At 43.1% G+C, this 21,009-nt stretch overlaps 1 protein-coding gene across 2 annotated transcripts in view; it reads right to left on the bottom strand.

Moving 5' to 3' along the window:
- The window catches only part of Cap2 (cyclase associated actin cytoskeleton regulatory protein 2), a 177,176-nt gene extending 162,044 nt beyond the window's left edge, over positions 1–15,132 (bottom strand). The window contains exons 1-2 of one of the 2 annotated variants that reach the window (XM_008847062.3): positions 14,792–15,132; positions 3,446–3,526 (exon numbers count right to left, since the gene is read on the bottom strand). The gene's annotated coding sequence lies outside the window, so the exon portion shown is untranslated. The remainder of the gene's footprint in view (positions 1–3,445; positions 3,527–14,791) is intronic. The other variant, XM_008847061.3, reaches the window with a different exon arrangement.
- Positions 15,133–21,009: the final 5,877 nt, after the last annotated feature.

Genomic DNA, 21,009 nt, shown 5'->3' with positions numbered 1-21,009 from the left:
AGAGAGAGAGAGAGAGAGAGAGAGAGAGAGAGAGAGAGAGAGAGCAACTGTGCATGCATGCATGTGTATATGTATCCATGCATGGGCCAGAGGTCAACCCCAGATGTCATTCCTCAGGTGCTGTACACTTTACGTATGTGTGCATATGTGTGTGTGTGTGTGTGGGGATGCATGCCCATGCACTTGGGGAGGTCAGAGGAAGAGTCTGGGTGACCTGATCTATCACACTCCATCTGATTCCCTTAGGACAGAGTCTCTCACTTGTCCTAGAGCTAGGCTGATAGCCACAGTGCTGAGGTTAAAGGCACACATGGCCATGCCCAACTTTTATGTGGGTGCTGGGGATCTGAACTCAAGTCCTCTTGCCTGCACACCTATGCTTTTATCCAGGGAGCCATCTCCCCAGACCCTATCTTACTTTTTGAGACAGGGTCTCTCACCTGACCTGGACCTCACTGATTCAGTTAGGCTGGAACCCCAAGGATCCTAGGTGAATTTGTACCTGTCTTCATCTCCCTGGCACTAGGATGGTTTATAAGTACATGCCACCATGATCAGCTTTTGACATGGGTTCCGGTGATGAAACTCATGGGATTCTTGGAATCCCATGGCAAGCACTTTACAGACTGAGCCATCACCTAGGCCCTCTGGTAATCCTTTAAAGGAAACTTGGATCCATCAGTTTCTGTGATAAGGAGCCTAGGTATTAAATAGGAAATGAAGTATAGAAAACTGAAGACTTTCAAACCTTTTGTCATAGTGAAGTTGGACAACTAGTATAGTACAATTCTCTGCAGAAATAAAGTCACAATAGGCTCATTTCTCTGTAAGCACACCAAAATTCAAGAATATTTGTTATGTCATGTGTGGTAGTACATGCCTTTAGTCCCAGCACTCAGGAGGCAGAAACAGGTGAATCTCTATGACATCAAGGCCAGCCTGGTCTACATAGCAAGTTCCAGACCAGCTAGGGATACAGGGAGACCCTGTCTCAAAAAGACCCCCTCCCCCTAAATTGTTAAACTACTATCAAACCACTCTGTCCTAGATAAATTCTCTTAGCCACAAATACACCACACGTTTTTCCTTTCCTAGGAAACTACCAGTCACTGGAGGAGGTCATCTTTAGATTCACTCTTCTTAATTAGGGTACTGGGTTGTAGAAAGACAATTCATGTATCCCCTGACCATGTCCCTGGATGTCTGTTTCATTTGGTCAGTCCCTACTCTGAGCTAGGGACAATGGTGATATCTAGAAAATTGAGTTGTACTGAAATACCTTTCTTACCCAGCTGTAGTAGGAGGCCAATGGAAGTCAGCTATGTTCAGTTGAACAAGGACTTTTCACCACACAATGATGCTTATACTAACAACAAGCCTGCCTTGGAATGCCCTATGCCGTTTCTGGAGCCAACTTCCTGTCAAACAGTAAATATAAGTCACTCTTCGGTTTGGATCTTAAATGTCATGCAAAAGTCTCGGGTTGAAGGTTTGGTCTCCAGCTCATGACTCTCTGAGAGACAGTAGGCTGAGTGGGAGGAAGGCAGGTTGCTGAGAGGATGCCTTCCAAGGGCTATGGGGACCCATCTCTACTCATCTATTTGCTTTTTGGCATCTATCTCTCCTTCCCGCTAGCAAACACTGTCCCAGCACTGCTCCAACGCAGCAGGGCCAAGAGGCCACGGACCAAAGACTCTGAAAACGTGGGTCCAAACATATTTTGAGACAGTGAAACAGACCTGACTTACACAGCCACCATGTCTTTCTTATTTCAGAAAAGTTTCGGGCAATATAATCAAAATAGGAAAGATCAGAGAGTTAGGTAAGTGGAAAAAAAAAACCAAAACAAAACACTTAAAATTATTCCTAAAACTAGAGAAAGCACCTGTGAGATCCTGGATGGATTCCTCTACCACTTCAACTTAAGCCATGGCTGAGAAGACAGACTTCTTTTCAGATACCCCATCTAGCTCACATGGCAGCTCACCAGGGTCCAGAGAGAACCCCAGCACTACAAAGACGGCTCTGCATTCCCCCACATGTACCACCCCACCCCACATCTGTGCTGTGCTGTGCTGTGCTGTGCTGTTGTGTTTTACGGTCCCTACCAGGGGTCCTTCCTGGCACTGCTGGTCCCGGTCCACCAATCCCAACTCCTTTAAGATGTCTTCCAGAGTCCTACAGTTCAGAGGTCATCTCCCTGGAGGGATCTACTTCCTGTTTTTTCTACCAATTCTGAGTAGAATACAGGAAAGCAAAATATCATACATTAAGAGATTATCTTACCATCTCATGTTTCCTCCCTGCACAGATGGGTTCTGTCCTCAGAACCAATTCCTGTGGACTTTCAAAAAAGATTTAGTTTTTGATTTAAGTGTATAAGTGTGTGTGTGAGTGTTCACCCCTGTGTGCAGGTGCCTGGGGAGGCCAGAAAAGGGCTTTGGGTCCCCTGGAGGTGGAGTTACAGTTGGTTTGAGCTACCTGACATGGGTGCTGGGAACTGAACTTTGCAAAAGTAGGAAGTGCTCTTAACTGCAGAGTTGTCTTTCTGGCTCCATGCCACTGACTTTTTAGAATAAGTAATTCTGCTCTAAACTGAAATCTCGAACAGGATGCTCTGACCTGTAATTTGATATAATAGAAAAAGCTTTTTGGGAATCAGAGAACCTTACCCGAGACACAGCCCCTTCAGTAACAATCCATATATCCATGGGAACCCCAGTTAATGATTGACCTGTCTGAGTCCCGTTTCCCTATTTCCCATAGATGAGTTCGGCTCTTCTTCACTAACTTAAGCAGTGTGTGGGCCTGCACTGTGCACTTCTGCACTGGCTGCTATTTTTTCCTCACTGCTTTGTCCTGAGACTAATCTGGGAAAACTACACTGCAGCAGGATGCACAGCTGAAACTTCCAAAAGAAATCCAGTCTTTCTGGCCAGAACGGGAAACAGCATACGCATGGGCAGAAGGGTATGGGGAGATCCCAGAGAGAAGAGATTTGAGGAAGGGAACACCCTGATTCTGGGGGTGTCCCAGTCTCCCCTTGAGTTGTGTATGTGTGGGACAGCCCCACAGTCCTTGAGAACGGAACAATCATAAACCACTGCTTGTGTCCAATGCTGACCCTTAAATAGTGCACACATGTGACTCAAAGCTTTGGAAATAGAACTGACGCTGGAATTATTCCCCACTGAATACAACACAGAACAGAACTGATTGGCTGGTAATAAAACAAAACCAAGTAGCAAAATGATAAAAACAAAGACAACTGGGCATTTCCCAAAGGACCCAGAGTCTCACAATATACTGCTCAGATGTCCAAAGTTCAACCCAAAATCATTTGATAGGTGAGGGACTGGAGAACTGTAATCAATTCTCCAGAAAGAAGATAATTAACAAACAGCCCCAAGGTGACATGGATGTTGGAATTTTCAGAGAGATTTACCATTTTAACTGAGGTTGAGGGGATGAAGTTAATATCCTTGAAGTAACTGAAAAGCAGTAGTTCTTACTAGAGTTGTAGAAACTATAAGAAAAAAGAAAGTGAAAATTAGAGGAGAAAGAGACTGAGAAGGGAAGCATATTTTAAGAAACAATAACAGCCAGGCAAGGTGGCTCACACCTGTAATCACAGCACTTGGAAAGCTGAGGCAGAGGGATTGCCATGAGTTTGAGGCTCCCTTGGGTTACAAAGTGAGTTCCAAGCCAGCCTGGGCTACAGAGTCTCAAAAGTCAAGAAAAGAAAAGAAAAGAAAAGGAAAAAGACATAATAACTGAGTATTTCACAAATTGAGAATGAAAGACAAACATGTAGATCCAGATAGAGCTGTCTGTTTATAACACACATTCACCCCCAATGATGTATAGTGACTTCATCAAAGGGAAGAAAAATTAAGATGAGCACTGCACATAAATGATAACCAAAAAGAAAAGGGAGAGGGAAAGAGGAAGGGAGGGTGGGAGGGGGAGGGAGAGAGAGAAGGAGGGAGAGACGGAAAGTGGGGGGAGAGGATGAATATGTGGTGGACTATAATCATCTCCTTTTGAGAGGTATAATAAGTACCAAGACTTTTAGCTATTTATTATTGTGCCTAAATCAGAACAGGGAGTGAATTATTGGTTCATTCATTGATTCATTCAATTATTGGTTCATTCAGTCTTACAATATCATTGATTCTTGATTTTTGGTCAGAAAGCAAAAGTAGGTCAAACTATGAGAATTTCCGCATTTTTATCTGTAGGCAGCCTAAAAGAATTGTGTGGTGTCTTCTTGTATATTTTTAGATTGAAATGTAAAATTCCAAAACACAAATAGTTGCAAAGAACACCCCTGAAATGCTATGTGGAAAAGCAAAATGGAGTTAGTGCTCACCCTGATACACCAGATAAAGTCATTACTCTCCATTTTTAAAAGATTTTTAAAATTTAAAAAACATTTTATTTCTTTGTATTTTATGTGTATGAGTGTATTGCCTGCATGTGTGTAAGTGCACCTGTGTCATGCAATGCCTGAGGAGGTCAGAAGAGGGCATAGGATTCCCTGGAACTGGAGTTACAGACAGTTGTTAGCTGCCATGTGGGTGCTGGAAACTGAGCCTGGGTCCTCTGCAAGAGCAGTCAGTGCTCTTAACCACTAAGCTACCTCTCCAGCCTCAAATTTAAATTTTTTTTTAAAAAAGATTTCATTTAATTTTATGTATATGAGTGTTTTGCCTACATGTATGTGAGTATACCACATGCGTGCCTGACACCCAAGGAGGCCAGAAGGCACTGGATCCCCTGGAACAGGAATTATGGATGGTTGTTAGCTGCCATGTGGATGCTGAGCACCTAACCAGGCCCTCTGCAGGACCAGCCAGTGGTCTTAACTGCTAAACCTCTGTGTGGGAATGTGCACAAGTGCAGGTGCCTGCAGATTCCATGAGGGCGTTGGTTCCCTCGAAATGAAGCTATAGGCAGTTATGAGCCATCTGACGTAGGTGTTAGGAAGCAAACTTGGGTCCTCTGGAAGAGCAGTATGTGCTCTTAACCGCTGAGCCATCTCTCCAGTCCCAGCATTATTCATTTATGAAGAAAACACAAATAGGCTGCTCCTCAGCAGTCACAAATTTGCAAAATTCTATTTTCTCCTTAAAGCTATATTTAATTCCTCCTGTCCTGCAGGAGATTGTTTTAACTATGTCTTCTACTCAGCACTCCTCCACACTTTCCTGTATCAAAAATAGCTATGTTGTCGTAAATTTTTTAAATGATTAAAAAATTCTTCTGATACCATCATCACTATGACTGGGATCTAAATTATATAAAAAAATAACCCACAGCACAAATACTACAAGCTTTGACAAATAACTACTAAATAAAAAATATTTTACTGGAAATCCTCCTCCGAGCACCTTCGTCTTAAATTATTTCATGCATGTGTGGGTAATTGTACTTATTTTTAAAGTGAGTTAGGATTGAGTGTCAATTTGGTTTTTTGAAATCTGTAATACAGTAAAGCATAAATAAAAGGATAGAAATGGATGAAGAACGCTGTTATAGAAATGTCACTTGAAACTCCTCCCATATGACACACAAAATATCTCCTGGTGATGATACATCAAAAAATATTGTCATCATCAGTGTGAGGATTAGTGGGGAAGTACAGATTTAGTCAGCATCCGAACTACTCATCCTTCTGGGTTGTTTGAGACAGTCACCATCTTTGATTAGGCTACTTTATAGCTCTGTAGGGACAGATGTTAACTTGTAAAACAACAACAACAACAAAAGGGTAGTAAAACAAGTAATTACTGTTTACAGGCATGTAAAAACAAACCAACCCCCAACGCTTTATTCTGTGAAGTTCCAACCGACCTCTCGTCCACTGTGGAAGACTCAATTTGCACATCTTTTCAGTAAATTCATTCTTATATTGTAAATTGTCTTCTTTAAACTGCCTGGAAAATCTTTCTGGCTATTTTATTTAAAAAACAGTTTTGTAAGTGTTCATCATTTGTATGACACTCATGATTTAATTCTTCTGAAGTTCACCCTTTAAACATCAGTGTACAACTTAGACTGTAGATTGCTGTTTATTTCACTTGTTTTTTCTTATTTTTAAAATATTTTATTTATTATTTTTATTTTACGTGCATGAGTGTATTGCCTGCATGTATGTGAGTGCACCATGTCGTGCAATGCCACAGAGGTCAGAAGAGGGCTCAGGTTCTCCTGGAACTGGAGTTAAGGACAGTTTGTAGCCGTCATGTGGGTGCTGGGAAGCGAACCCGGGTCCTCTGCAAGAGCAGTCAGTGCTCTTAACCGCTGAGCCATCTCTCCAGTCCCTATATTTGTATTTATTCATTATTTTGTGTTTTTATTTATTGTGTGTGCACCACGCCATGGCATATGTGTGGAGTTCAAAGGACAACTTGTGGGAGTTGGTTCTTTCCTTCCATGGTGTGGGTTCCAGGGGATGAAACTCAGGTCCTCAGGCTTGACGGCAAGCACCTTTACCCAGCAAGCCATCTCATTAGACCTGCTTTACTTTTATTAAAGAAATATTTAGAACACACATGACTTGCAAGAATATCCCTGTTTAGGAATTAGAATCACTCAGCACCTTCACCCCTCAAACTTAGTAAACACTCTCAAATGTGTACCCTGACACACACTTTTCCTCTTCTTGCCTATGAGATCTTTACATCCTTGGACAAAGCAACTTGCTAAAATGAGTTAGAGATATGCCCTTCACTAACATGGATTATTAAGAAGGGCTAGATGTAGGCTTTTCATAGGTGAAGAGAAAAACACAACTATGGGGAAAAGGGAGAAAGAAAAGTGTCTCCATTGCAGGCCCACCATGAGGAAGATTTGTCTAGGATGAAGCACACATGGAAGGTAAGGGTTCAGAGAAGAGACTTATTCTTGTAGGACAGTTGTGCTTTTGGAGGGCCTTTGTGTGTGGCATGCGTGCACAGTTTGCCAACTGCTGAAGAAGGAAGAATGTGAGTTCCATCCTGTGACTTGATGTAATTTGTTCTTGTAGGAGCCTGAGTTGAAACTGAATTTCTCAGAGCATTACTGTGAAGATTGGGGGTGGGGGATGTGATGAGGTCAAGTGGTACCACCTTTAAGATGAACTGACATGCTGGGATTGGTGGCATGTGTCTTTCATCCCAGGCCGAGGCAGGTGAATCTCTGAGAGACAAGACCAGCCTGGTCTATAGCAAGTTCTAGGCCAGCTGGGACTATAGCGAGACCCTGTCTCAGTACCCCCACCCCATCAGAAAAAAGATGGACTGATGTTTTTATGAGAGGTTTAAGTCTTTGGGGATTAGGTCTCAAAGGTGAAGATTAGTCACTAAGGGAGTAGGTTGTTATAAAGTCAGGCTACCCACATGCTAATCCTTTGACCCTGTGAGCATACCCTGTCTACTTCTCTGCCACTCACTGACACAGCATAAAGCCCTTGCTGGGTATAGCTACCTGATCCTGAACTCCCCTGCAACCAGAGCTACCAGTCAAAACAAATCTCTTTTCTTCATAACTTACTCAGCTTCAGGAATGCAAAATGCACAAGGAAACACCCTCAATTCTTACTGAAGCTCTTTAGATTTAGCAATCCTCTTCTTAAAATTTTTAATTACCAAGGAAGTTTAACCATTTAGAAAGACCTGGGAGGAAGTGGAGTCCTAGTCAGGGAGCATTCTGAGGGAAGACAGAAGATAGGAAGTTGAGAGTTGTCCACAGCAGGAACTTTGGAGTATCCAGAAGGTACCCACCACTTCTCAATGGTTCCAATTCCTAACTTAGGATGAGTGGTCCAACATATGAATTGTAGGGGCTGTAGAGGTGCAATCTGACACAATCAGATTAGGGTGGTTTCCAAACAAAAGTCCACAGAGTGATCAGCCCCAGCTGCAGAGACAATTAGAAAGACTGAACTCTCAGGCCACCATTTAACTTGGCTCTGGAGACTTTGATTGGCCAGTGTGATGGTGAACGCTGATTTGTCAACCTGACAGGATTTGGAATCACTGAAGACACAAACCTCTGGGCATGCCGGGGAGGGAGTTTACAGACTGTGTGAACTGAGGACAGAAGTCCCACCCTAAATGTGGGTGGCACCATTGCATAGGCTGGGATCCTGGACCAAATCAAAAGAAGAATGCAAACTGAACACCAGCATTCATCTCTTTGTGTTGACTATGGCTGCAATGTCACCAGCTTCTCCTGCCATGCCTTCCTAGTCATAGATGGAATACCAAAACTGTGAGCCAAAATTGTTTTCATCAAGTATTTTGTCATCGCAACTAAACAGGTAACTAACACAGTCACTTTTCTTGGTGTGACCCAGTTTGATTCCTGTTGCCATAGGATTAAAAAAAAAGTGGGCATGGATTTGATTAAAACACCTTGTATGCATGTATGAAATTCTCAATAATGTTTTTGTAAAAATTAAAAAAAAACCAAAAAACTCCTAAGAACTCAAGATTCTTCTGCAAATAAAAACTAAATAAAAAACAAAATAGGAAATAGGATGACAATGCCTGGCATGGCCCTCAGATAACATCTTCTATTTGTTACTTCTTCCTTCATTGATAATTATTTTTGTAGCCCGGTGAGCACGCAGCTGTCACTCAACACAGAGCATACAAATCATCAGCAAATCCCAGAGTGTCTCTGGATTTCCACTGGGAATAACACAAAGTAACAAGATATTTTCTTTCTAGACCTAGAGAGGTTTTTAAAATCAGATTATCCGTATTGAAAAATGGCTTTTAAATTCTGAGCAGCTGGGGGCTAACAGGAATCTCGATGTTTTCCTAATTCAGCCAGGTAACAGGCAGGTGTGAAAAATTAAAAATTCCTGTTTCTTCCTATGCAGGGCTGGAAATTGAAAAGGGGGAAAACCTGTTATGTAATTGCTTAGTCAAAGAAGCCATGTTTTTTTCCAACTGGGAAGACAAGAGAAAAACAAAACAAGATTCCCCGGACACAAAACTCACATAACAAAACGACACGTTATAGGATTTCACTTATTTAGGCACTTTACCCAAGGACCTATCTCCTCAGTCCCCACCTATGAACTTGTGTGTTTTTCCATGCTTCTCAACACATCATAAAATAGATACAACAGCTAGAATTCAAAAAAAATCAGAAGCTAGAATTTTGGAACTAGTCACTTGAGTTTGAGTTGGAGGAATGAACAAGCTAGGTACATATCATTAGAGTGTATGCCAGAAAAAGGTCAGCTAAAGTACACAGCACAGGGCTGTGGAGATGGCTCAGTAAAGGTCAAGCAAGAGGACCTGAGTTCAATCTTCAGAACCTATGTAAAAAAGCCCAACATGGTGGCATGTGCTTGCAATCCCAGAGATGGGGAGGTAGAGACAGGTAGTAGATTCCTAAGGTTCCCCGGCCAGCCACCCAACATGGTGGCATGTGCTTGCAATCCCAGAGATGGGGAGGTAGAGACAGGTAGATTCCTAAGGTTCCCCGGCCAGCCACCCTAGTCTCTTGGGTAAATTCCAGGCCAACAAGAGACCCTGTCACAAACAAAGGTGGACAGCACCTGAGGAGTGACACTGAGTTATCTGTCCTCTAACATTGCACAAGCACACACATGTACAGGTACTCTCCCCTATACAAATGCATGCACGCACATATATACAAACATAGTCCACGCACAGTCACTCTTGCCAAGACACATGAGGAAAAGTGTCCAAAGCAGCATTTGTGGTAAAATGCAACAGGCCAACATGCCTGTTTGCAGGAGAACGGCAATACATACTAGGGAATATTTGCCAGAGACCATGACATGACTTCATGTAACAATACAGGTTATTCTTAAAACCGTCAAGGGAAGTTTTAAGAAAATGAGATCAGCAAACCTAGTACTTGGGAGATGGGAGGCAAGAAGGTCAAGAGTTTAAGGCCAACCTCAACTACCTAGTGAGTCTGAGGCCAGCCTGAGTTACAGGGGACTATATCCCCAAAACAAACCCCCAAAGCAGGCAAACAAAAAGAGGGAAAAAGTGAGGTTTTTATATATACCTTTCAAAAAAACAAAAACGAATTGAGTCTAAACAAGGATTACTTAGGCACTCATTCATAAGCCATAGGATGTTTCACAATTAAATTAGGGAATGTTAACACAAAAAATCAAGGTTAGGAGGGAGACAGGAAATCACATGGAGGGCAAAGGAAGACTAACTTAAGCTGTTCTTTTTTTTTTTCCCCTGAGCCCTCTTCGCTCCAGCAGTCTGACTGAGACACAATTTATACATCATTCAGTTCACACACTTAAAGTGTTCAATTATTTTATTACACACAGATATGTGCAACTGTTGCCCATTCCATCAGTTCAAAAAGAAACTCTGTGTCTTTCACTCCTTTACTAGACTCCCCTGTCCTAACTACATCAACAGATCTGTCTTTATTGATTCCTTTGAAACATTTTCATATGAATGCGCTCATGTAATATTTGGGTTTTGTGACTTTTGTTTTTTTAAAAATTGTTATCACATTTATTTATGTGTGTGGGGGGGCACGTGGAGAGCAGATGTTCTCCTGATCTACTATGTGGATCCCAGGAGGCAAACTCAGGTCATTCAAATGCCTTTGCCCACTGAGCTGTCTCACCAGCCCATGGCTGATATCAAGGTTCACGTACTGTTAACTGTAGCATGTTACAGTACTGCACACCTGTGTGTGTGTGTGTGTGTGTGTGTGTGTGTGTGTGTGTGTGTGTGATGTGTGGATGATCCTGTGTGGAGGTCAGAGGCAGATGTCAGATATCTTCCTCAATTGCTCTCCATCTTATGTTTTTGAAACAAGGTCTCTCACTGAACCTGGACCTCACTGATTGAGTTAGACTGACTGGCTAGCGAGATTCAGCCTCCCGAGTACTGAGATTACAGGCATGCTCCACTGCACCGGGCTTTTTATGTGAATGCTGGGGATCATTCACATAAATGAACTCAGGTCCTTACGCTTGATTAGCAAGCACTTTAATTACTTCCTTTTTGATAAGATCCATTGCATGGGTATGTCATAGCGTACCTCTTCATTCATCAGCTGTGGTGTTTCTACCTTTTAGTTACTATCAATGGTGTTCCTCTAAATATCCGTGTATACTTTTTGTTGTTGTTGTTTTGTTTATTTTTGTAGTACCTGGATCTGAATCCATGGCTTTGCTCATGCTAAGCAAGTATTCTACCTCTGAGCTATACCACCAACTCCGTGTATAGGTTTTTGTTTGGTTGGTTTTTGAGATAAAGTATCACTATGTAGCCCTAGGTAGCCTAGAACTCACTATATAGACCATCCCAGGCTGGCCTCAACCTCACAGTGACTTGCCTACCTCTGCCCCTCAAGTAGAGTGCTGGGATTAAAAGCCTGTGCCACTATAACCAGCATTTTTTCCCCATGGACATATGTTTACATTTCTCTTGACTTACAGTGGAAATGCTAGGCCATACTGTAACTGTATGTTGAACCTGAGGAATTGTTCTTGTCGACCAAACTGAATGCACCATTTAAATTTTTTTAACTTTTAATTTAATTTTTTTTTTTTATTCTTTGAGATAGGGTCTCCCTGTAGCCCCAGCTGGCCTGGAACTCACCATGTAGACCAGGTTGACTTCAATATCACAGATATCCACCTGCTTCTGTTTCCTGAGTGCTGGGATTAAAGGTGTGCACCACCACGCCCAGTTCAGTTTTTAACTTGGTTATTTTTGAGAATTTCATATATAAGTATTGTCTTTGCATTATTTTCATGTTCCCCCCACTCCCTCTCAGTTTTTTGTCTGCTTGATTATTATTGTTACATACACAAACATGCATATATGCAAATATAGAAAATAAATTATATATAATAAATTATATATATATATATATATAAACACACAGAGTCCGATATATAAACACACTGAGTCCATTTATTGGTGCTCATGTATGCCTGTGCTTTGATTTGCCCACAGGATTAGATAGCCTCTCAGGGAGTTAGTCCCTGGAGAAACTGATTCTCCGCTCTCAGTATCCATTGATTGCCTATAGCTCTTCATCTTGAGGTAGGACCCCTGTGATATTCCCCCATCCACCTTGGGATGTCAATTGGTTTTGTCATTATGCAGACCTTGTTAGACTTCCATACTGTGGAGATTTCATCGGGAATGCACCATATTCCTACCAGCATTGTTTGAGTTTTCCAATCCCCACCCCCATCCTCATCAACACTTGCTATTGATTGTCTTTTTAATTATAATCATACTTGTGAGTGTGATGATATCTTACATGGTTTTGACTTGTGCGTACCTGATGAATAATGATGTTGAGTATCTTCTTGTGGGCTCACTAGCCAACATTTATCTTTCTCTTTTGGTATACTTTGGCATTAGACCATCTTATTAGTAGATTAGAAGGGCTTTTTATGTATTGTGGATATGAGCACTTTATTAGATATATGGTCTTTTTAACCATTTTTTCTGCTCTGAGAGTTATCTTTTCTCAACTCTCTAATTCTCAAGCCTGACTTGCAAACTTGGTAATGAGTTGAGAGATGCATCTTTAAATACAATGGTCATAAGTTACATGCACTTGGCTTATTTCTATGTATGATAATTACAAATTCAAAACAAATTAAACCTCATGCATAAAAGTGTCTGTTGGGAAATACTCAAAGCAGAATAAAATACCAACATGTATAAAATAAGTTAATGTTGTTCTTAGGGGCATTTAACTTCGGGGGGGGGGCGTCGTAATTTAGGCACTTAGATCTGGCCCACCAAAGACTCTATTCTAGAGTGGGGAAAAGCTATCTATGGCCAGCAGAAAAAGTTTCTTCCTTCTCCTCCAGGCTAAGAATAGTTGTATTTTCTTTTAACGTCTTAGAGGGAAAAAAGAAAAGTATTTTGTTACTGGTGAAAATGAACTAAACTTCAATATCCACAAGTCCAGTGAAACACAATGGTTCTGTATTGTCCTCAGCCACTTTCAACCCATCAACAGCAAACCTGAGTAATTACTAGAGACCACAAAACCTACTTATTAACCATCTAGGTCTTTATTCAGAAAGTATAGCAACCTCTACACTGTATCATATCAAGAGACCAGGTACCTTTGCTTCTCAGCCTTAAGGGGAAGAAAACCTACTTCCTACTTGCAAAGATCAGCTGGCAATTATCTTCATAAGTTTTCACCATCAACATTCTTCTATACCCTCCTGGGATCAGTTAAGTCTAACTTTATTAAGGATTTTGAGATTTTGGGATTTGTGGAGAAATGATCTTTTCTTGGAAAATATGCGGTATCATGAAGAAAGCATACTTTGGATGCAAACCATTGATTTACTTTCACAAACTTTCAGTACCTGTTTTTAATGGGCTGTGAACCAATAACTCCACAGAGTGGGGTCAATCACCTCCAACCCTCCCTGCCTTCAGCAGGCTTACAACCTAATTAAACACCAGCGACTATAATCATTCCAACGATAATACCACCCCTGTGATTTTACATGAAGTGGTCCTAGCTATTTCCGCAAGAATTCTAAGGCAAGCTCCTTAAATTAGAAGAAATCCAGCCAGATAAAAGGTGCCCACCAGTCATCCAGCACTGAGGCAAGAGGATTTCGAGTTTGAGGTGAGCCTGGGGTTATATAATGAGTTCAAGGCCAGTCTGGGTTACAGAGTGAGACCCTGCCTCACAAAACAAAGAAACAAAAAAACAAAAAACAAAAACAAAAAAACAAGCTAGGGATAGTGATGCATACCTGTAAATCTCAGCACTGAAAATTAGAGGCAGGAGGATTGCTTCGAATTCGAGGCCAGCCTGAAATTCCTGAGCGAGACCCCTCTACCAATCAACCAAACAAATGAAATCAATATAGGCAGTAAATGTCTAGCACTCTGCAACCAATTCCGATAAACTAGGTTCCTAAGTTCCCCTGTGCTGCTCTGCATTTGCTTAACTGCGTAAGCAAAAGCCCTTGACTTGGCCGCTGAGAGTTCCTCTCCACCAGGGCTATTTGGTCCCAAAGAACACCAAACATCCCCCAAACATCCACTCAAACGCATATTGCTAAGCGCGCAGCATGTCTATGGTGCTGATGAGAATAAATACCCTGATGTGCATGGCCGACCATCAGCCCGAAAAGTGATGACAGGCCTGCTGATGTCACAACAAGCTCCTAGCGGAGAAGTCTGAGGGTCAGCTACAGGGTACCATTTTCGGAGCGGTCCTTCAAAGCCTCAGCTGCGTTTGCATTTTTTAGAAGTGACTCATGGTCTCAAGTCAGATTCTGCACGAGAAGCCAGACCTGTTTCTTTCTAGCACTTTCGCATCGAGGTAGCTCTGGCGAGATCCATTTCAAAGACACTCACCGAGGCACCCCCCGCCCCCGCCACCCCGGGAGGCACAGAGCAGAGCTAAGGAAACCCTTCGAAGTTAGACCGGCCCGAGGCTGCAGTGCCTGCCAGCCCAGGCCTCGGTGGCCGGCCAGATTCGAGCTCGGCTCCCTGTCCTGCCCTGCCTGGAGGGGGGCTGGAGCGCCGGTTGCGCTGACCCAGATGGGGACCGCCCGCGCCCCCGGCGCTCGGACCTGCGCATCCCAGATCCCCGCATCCCGGTCCTCGCATCCCTGTGGCCGCTGGTCCCCGAGCCCGTGTCGCCTTTCTTCCCCGCGCCCAGGCCGCCTCCCACCCCACCCCGGGAGAGCAACTTGCGAGCGCCGGCCTCGGGGCGCCCTACACCTGCGCCCCGGCAAGCCCCCCTACTCTCCCCGGCCTCGGCGCTCCAGCCTGACCTGCTGCGGCGCCCGGGGTCCGGCCTCGGCGATGCAAAGCAGGCTGCGACCACTCGCGCCCTCCTCCCGCCGGCCCTGCGCTTCCTCCGCCTCCCCCTGAACCGGAGTCGGTGTTGGTCACGCTGCTCCTGGGGAGAGTCGCCGGCGGCTTCCGGGAGCTCCAAATACAGGCGCGTGGGGGAGGAGGAGGGAGCGCCCAGCCGCGAGGGCGGGGGTGGAAATAAAGGGGAGCAGAGAGGATGCAGGAAAGAAGGAGCAGCTGGGCGGTGGGAGAAGAGATGGGAAGGCAGTGGCAAGGGATGGGGCGAGCGTCTGTGCACCGAGGAAACGCATTCACCTCTTCCAAGAGCTCTGTAAACAGGTCTGGAAAGATCTGGAGGTTCCTGGCTGGGGGATGCACAGATGGGCTGGGTGCCCATTGACACACCCAGAGCATAGTGGGAGAGGCTTGAATGTCCCCCAAGATGAGGATAACGGGATGAGAAAGCATCACATCTAACTCTTTACATAGGCGTCGAGATCTGGGGCACTGAGCATCTTGCGACAATGTTGTTAAAAAGTAACTTATATACAGCAACTTTAAAGAGTTGCCTGATTATTTAGAAACAAATATAACCCAATACGATCCACTTAAGCAATCACGTATTTGTAGTCTCCTGATTATTTAGAAACAAATATAACCCAATACGATCCACTTAAGCAATCAAGTATTTGTAGTCTCTTCTCCTACACACACACACACACACACACACACACACACACACACAGCCTGTGATTATAAAATCAGGAGCCTTTCTGGATAACACTGGATGGAGAGTTGGGTTTTCACTGTTCATTGGAGGTTATTTCAGTCCCAGAGGGAAAAATGGGGATGAAAGAGAGAAAAAGAGGAAGAAATGTAACGGATACATTTTTAAAGTGAAATCTGCAAACATGCATGGAGGTGAATCTTGGCATAGGCAATATTCTCAGCCAATATTCAAACCACATTTACTTCATCTCTGTGTGTCATTGAAAGCTCACAACTTACACGGGGCCATTTCTACTTCATGTTTCACTAGACTAAAAATGGTGGTGTTCATCCCTTCTCTGCTCTTTTTCTCTCTGGAACAAAGGGAAACAAGATGATAACCTGATAAACATTGATAAACATCAGTGATAAGCATTTACCAAAGGATGTAAAGCCAGAGCCCTCATGGTTCTTATTCTCTGTTTGCTTTGCAGAGGGTAGCTAGTTAGTAAATCTCTATTGAAGAATAAATGAATGAATGAATTAGTGGACAGATGGGCAAATTATAAACAAATAAATTATAGATGTACTTAGAGCATTTGTGTTCCAGGAATGTAGAAAGTATTATAATCCATTCGAATATATGTACTTATTTATCTTATTTAATTACACATGTACACTGTCATACATACACACGCACGCACACACACACACACACGGGTTTTTGAGACAAGGCTTTGTTATATAGGCAGTATTGGCCTGGAATTCTTAGTCTTGAAACTCACAGCAGGGCTGAAGAGATGGCTCAGTGGTTAAGAGCACTGACTGTTCTTGCAGAGGACCCGGGTTCGATTCCCAGCACCCACATGGCGGCTACGACCCATCCTTAACTCCAGTTCCAGGGTTATCCAAAGCCCTCTTCTGACCTCCGTGGCATTGCATGACACGGGTGCACTCACATACATGCAGGCAATACACTCGTACACATAAAAATAATAAATAAAATATTTTAAAAAACCTCACAGCAATCTTCCTACTTCCAAATGATGGGATTACATACATGCACCCAGGCATGTTGGGATTACAGGTATGTATCACACCATGATTACTTTTTCAAAGCATTAACTTCAGCAAGTATTAACAGAGAATTTCTTTTCACCTAATCCTGATGTATCTATATCTGAGGTGTTGGTCCTGTGCAGATAACAAAATGGCACCCTATTTGCATATGGCTGCAAACTTCGTGCTTGATGACCATGTGTAGATGACATAGTAGCCAATGCAATATAAATGCTATGTAAATAGTTGTGATGATGTGTTGTTTAGGGAAGAAGGACAAGAAGAGTCTGAGGCAATTCCCTGGATATTTCCAACTTACAGTTGGTAGTTGGCTGAATCCACAGATGTAAACCCCATAGATACAGAGGGCTGACTGTAGACTTTATTAGAGTATAATATAAAGTATTATAGAACAAGAGACAGAATAAGGAATAAATCCTATCTTGGGGTTTATAATATAATAGAAGGGAAAGCACAAAAGCACCTGTAGTACAAGGAAGATGGTAAGAAATGTCCCAAGTATGCACAGAGCTCTGCAGATGTATAGACAAGAGGATGCTGTTGCTGGTCCAGGGCATCAGAGATGCTCTCAGTGGAAGTGAGAGCTGGGTCTCAAGCAGAACTGATATATTAAGAGTGAATGGTCCCAGCACTTGGGAGGTTGAGACAGGAAGAAGGCTGTAAGTTCAAATCAGCCTTGGCTATATAATGTTAGAGGCCAGCCTGGACTAATAGAGCAAGGTTCTGTCTCAGAACATGATCAGGGAGGGGCACAGGGGAGGCAGGGTGTAATGGAAGCTGGATTAGAAAACAGTAGGCCCTAGGGGCAGAAGGAAGGGCAGGCCTGGTTGGTTAGTGGAGGCCATCAATCTTATCCTGTTTGAAACCTCAGTGAACACTGGGGGGTTATTAATAGTTTTTTTTTTAAAGGAGAATCAAAATAGAAATTGTTAATTTGTAATGCTGCATAGAATGGAAAGAAACAGGAGGCAGGCAAATCTTTGACGCAGTCCCTGCTTTCTTCTCCTAACTGGTCCCGTCTTGTATAAGACATGCCTGCAAACCCCCTAAGCAGCTTTTTCTTTCTCAGGATTCTCTGAAACTATTGTCTATATTTTCCAATTACTCCTGAAAATTCTCAGGATCCAGAGATGACATTTTCTGGGGTCAAGGCTGTGTGCTCAGGGTTGGCACAGAAACATCAGTGAACATTCTTTTAAAATTTATTTATGTGTATGTGTGTGCCTGCATGAATATATGCACACTACATGCATGCAGTGCCCACAGACTGGAAGACAAGGTCTGATCTCCTGGAACTGGAGATACAGGCAGTTGTGAGTCACCATGTGGGTGCTGGGAATCAAACTCAGGTCCTCTGCAAGAGCAACAAGCACCCTTAACTGCTGAGCCATCTCTCCAGCCCCCATGGAGCCCTTTCTGTTGGTAAACTTCTTGTAGAGGATTAGATCTAAAAGTAGTGGAATTGGAAAGAAGAGGAAGGATGCTCCAGTTTTCTAGATCTTGTCGATCCACCATGGGATCCACCTGAGCAGATCTCCTTAGCTTTTGTACAAGGAGGCTGATCTGTCTATTGCTTCAACTCTCCCTTATCCCCACACTTCTCTGCTCTTTATTTTTCTTTTGAACCGTGTCTCCTTCTGCACCAAAGCTAAGCATGATCTTGTCTTGCCCCACTCTGTTTCCTGAGATGCTGCCTCACCACTATGCTGTCCCCTCGGGTCAAAAGTTCATCTACTCCGGGCTGTTCCTAAGAACTGAAACGGGAGCCATAGGGAAGAGACGGGGCCTACCATGTGGTGTAGGATATGTTTTTCTGCTTTCCTTTAAATAGAACAAAACTTGGGAGTTTTTTGTTGTTGTTGTTTTTCCTATGAAAGAGTCTTGTTGAATTTCAACATAGTAGGTAACCTCAGGATCTCAAAACTCATAGCCTGGGCCTGGGAAGATAGCTCAGTTGGTAACTTTCCTAGCCAGCACAAGGACCTAAGTTTGATCCCTAGAACCCATGTAAAAAAGTTGGGTGTGATGATGCACATTTGTAATCTCAGTGCTAGGGGGCAGAGGCAAGGGGATCCCTACAGCTCATTGGCCAGCCAGCCTAGCCACTTGGCAAACTCCAGGCCAGTGAGAAACCCTGTCTCACAAAAGAAAAGTGAATGTATCCTGGGGAACAACACCTGAGGTTGTCCTCTGGTCTCTACACATAAACACACACACATACACAACTCACAGCCTGTAAAGCTTATATAAGCATGGTAGAATCCAGGCTTCCATAGACTCTTCTAAACTTTCCTCCTGGCATCCTGTTTTAGTCTGTCTGAGATGCTACTGGGTGATTTGACTGTATTTCTCCTAGATAGTTGACAAACAATACAAATTTATTTCCCATGGTTCCATAGATAGTGAAACATAAGATCAAGTAGATAGTGGTATCTACTGACAGAACAATCTCTGTGACCAAGGGCACTCTGGAGGAATGAATTTCACAATATGGACATAATCTGGACTAAGGACTTCCTAACCTTGCAACCAAAAAAAAAAAAAATCTGTTTATAATGTAAACAAACTCTCTGAGCCATGTGCTCCTCCTGTGACCTGGGCCTAAGACCTTAATCCCTCAGGACCCCTCCTTGCCCTCCACCCAAGATAGTGTATGAATAGTGTATGCATGCTTTACATATCAAAACACTGAAAGCAGTGTGTTTTCCCAGTGAGCAATGAGAGAATTGATAATACCTGTTTGTAACTGTGTGCTTATGTGTTGGCGCAGGTCAAGGGAAGAGAAAGGGCAAGATTCTTTGCTAAGGATCCATCTTTTACTTTCTCATTTCATGTTGGAGACACTGTTTTAATAGAGAATGAGCCTTTTCTTAGGAGCACAGGTCTGAGAGGCATCTGAAGGAACAGGTTCTCGGCAGTTTGGGTCCACTCTTGGCCTTATGAATGCTAAGATGGCTGTTTCTTGATCAAGGCAGCAGTAATGTGGTTTTGAAATGCCACAGTGCCCTTGCTGTGTGAAAAAATCCACCTCCATAAGTGTGTACTAGGTGAGAACAAGTGATGCTTATTAAACCTCTCAGCTAAGCAGCAGTCACAGTGGCCCATGGAGAGAGAGTGGGCTCCAGAATTCCAGAGTATAACCCCAAATGAAGCTATTCTGTGTGACCAGATCTCTCTGTGAATCCTGCTCTACTCAGCTGGCTACTCAGATGCTGAAACTAGGTCTCAGGCTCACGGTGTTCAGTCATAGCCTCACTGGTAGGGTCTCTCACTGGCAAATGGAAAACATCTAAAGAACACAGTATTCTTCCCCTAGGCTTTTCTGGGTTCCCAAGGACGCCAAGACAATGATGATGTTCCTCCACCAATGTGCCTTTTCTGGAGCAAAAAGGCCGAAAGAGCATGTTGCCAGGGTACAATAGGACTTGTGTTTTATTTTAATAAATCCCCAGGGGAAAATTACCAGTAGGCACTTGTACCAGCAGATGACTTGGGAACATTTATTCTACAAATAGTTGATGTTCTACTGTGTTCCCTACATCGTGGGTACCCAGAATACAGCACTGTAAGCAAGCTGAGTAAGAATGCAATTGGCCCTCCATATGCACAGATCCATATCCAAGGATCCAACCAAAGTCTGACCTAAAACATCTAAAAAGACAAAGTGTCTGTAGTGAGCATGCAGTTTTCATCTTGTCATTAATTCTTAAGCATCACAGCATGACAGCTGAGTATCTGATATTTGCATTTTTTTAGGTATTAGAAACACTTTAGAAATAATTAAAAATATACAAGAAGATTGTGCAAATGTTACATCATTTTTAAGGACTTAAATATCAAGGATGAGGGTGTGTGCAAGCATTCTAGGACTAACCCCTGTGGATACCAAGGGAGGGTTGTAATTGATAAAACATATTAAGGCACCCTAACCTGCAGGCCTCTCTCTGGGACCAACTCAGCTCCTCAGTGTAGTCCCCAGGAGTCCTTGGGGCCTCTTCCCAACCCATCTGCCTTTGCATCTCTGGGTGAGACAGCCACCAGCTGCCCTAGACCAGCATCTTTTCTGGGCCAGGCTCCCAGGCCAGTCCAATCCCCAAATTCCTGAGGCCAAAATTGTTCCTGGTGGGATCCAGACCTTAGAAGAAAGTCTGAAATCATCTGACCTTCATCTGAATTGGGCCTCTGTGGGAACTCCAGAAGACAAAATCAATCTGACCACTCCAATATAAAATCAAAAGAGACAACTGGAAGCTTAGATGAACCGGCTTTTCATGACCAAAAAGTAAACCACAAAAACACATAAAGTTCACAAAAAGAAGTAGACCTAAACTTGAAGGCCTGAGTCTCACACAAGAATCAAAAACTACAAAAGAAATTCACATGTCAAAATCACAGAGAAAAAATAATA

The sequence above is a fragment of the Nannospalax galili genome, unplaced genomic scaffold, assembly GCF_000622305.1.
Source record: "Nannospalax galili isolate Female #2095 unplaced genomic scaffold, S.galili_v1.0 scaffold923, whole genome shotgun sequence".
NCBI classification, from domain to species: domain Eukaryota; kingdom Metazoa; phylum Chordata; class Mammalia; order Rodentia; family Spalacidae; genus Nannospalax; species Nannospalax galili.
Note: the sequence above shows the minus strand (reverse complement) of the source record. Positions and strands in the feature narration are given on the sequence as shown.